Source organism: Asparagus officinalis, chromosome 4 (assembly GCF_001876935.1).
Source record: "Asparagus officinalis chromosome 4, Aspof.V1, whole genome shotgun sequence".
Lineage (NCBI taxonomy): Eukaryota > Viridiplantae > Streptophyta > Magnoliopsida > Asparagales > Asparagaceae > Asparagus > Asparagus officinalis.
The window spans coordinates 50,984,186-50,985,544 of record NC_033797.1 but is presented as its reverse complement, the minus strand read 5'-3'; positions in this window follow the sequence as shown (position 1 = coordinate 50,985,544).

Below are 1,359 nucleotides of genomic sequence, written 5' to 3'. Positions count from 1 at the left end.
AAGGACGGAGATTGTATTCGCGGAGGCGCTCCTCGGTGAGGGAGGTGGAGGACGAGGGTTTTAGGGTTAGGGTTTTGGAATTGGGGCTGGCCATCGTTGAGATGGGAGTGAGGGAGGAGAGACATTGGAGGAGGTTTTGGGGAGAGTAGGGTTAGGGTTTCGATGGGAACAAGGAGAGAGGGCGACCTGGGCGAGCTTCACGATGGTGGATTGAGTTTGAATTTGGAGGAGAAGTTGAGCGAGCTGGGGATCCGGTGACTAGGACGTTCAACTTAGGAGGGAGAGAGTATTTATGTATTTTTTGGGTTTGGTCATGAAATCTTTCGTGATTTTGCATTAGTAACCAAATCTTTCATATACTTGTAGCTGTAGTGCAATTGTACAAACTCCCAAGTTCTAAATGTTAACTTACATCTCCAGATGAGTTTTATGTTTGGTAATTACCCTAGGGCTTGTTTGGATTGAGGGGAATGAGGGTGAAGGGAAGTTAGGGGAACCATTCACTTCTATTCACCTTGTTTGGGAACACTTAGGAGGTGAAGTTAATTCACCCTAGTTCCCCTTGGTTCACCCCTTAATAGTATAAAAATTGTTACCCCAAATTGGGGTGTAACCAAGGGGAAGGGAATTCCCTTCCCTTCCCTTCCCTTCCCTTCCATTCACTCAGTTTTCCTTAACTTCCCTTCACCCCCTACAAATCCAAACAGGCCCCTAAATTTGGGTCTGGGCCAGCTACCCTAGAGCTGAACCAGGATCCTCTCCTCATGAGGAGAGTTCCTAGTATCTCCTCATGAGGAGAGAGATAGAGATAGAGATAGAGAGAAGAGAGAGTGAGGTTGTTCTCTCTCCTCTCAACCTCACTCTCTCTCCTGTCTATCTCTATCTCTCTCCTCACGAGGAGATATTAGGACTCTCCTCATGAGGAGAGGATCCCGGTCCCCTAGAGCTCGCCCTAACCTTATTTTAAACAAAAACAATTTTGTTTTGGACTAATTGGGACTTGGGAGGTGGTCCAAGATCGAAACCGACTTATAAGTCAAAATTGGCCTTAGAAACTGACCTAGTTTGGTCAGTTTTACCCGAGTGGTTTTTGTTTTTAAGCTCATTTGTTTATTTAATTTTATCTTTAAACTTAATCATTATTATTTATATCTTTAAACCTAATTCTTTTTTTGTATTTGTTTCTAAACCAAATTTTTAAAATACAATATTTTCATATGCGGGCCCCCCTAATTTTTTTTCATAAATTCCAATTATAGTCTTATAGCCTTTCATGTAAGTGGGCCCCTTTAAAAAAATAAAAAATAAAGAAAAATAAAGAGAGAGAGAGAGAGAGAGAGAGAGAGAGAGAGAGAGAGT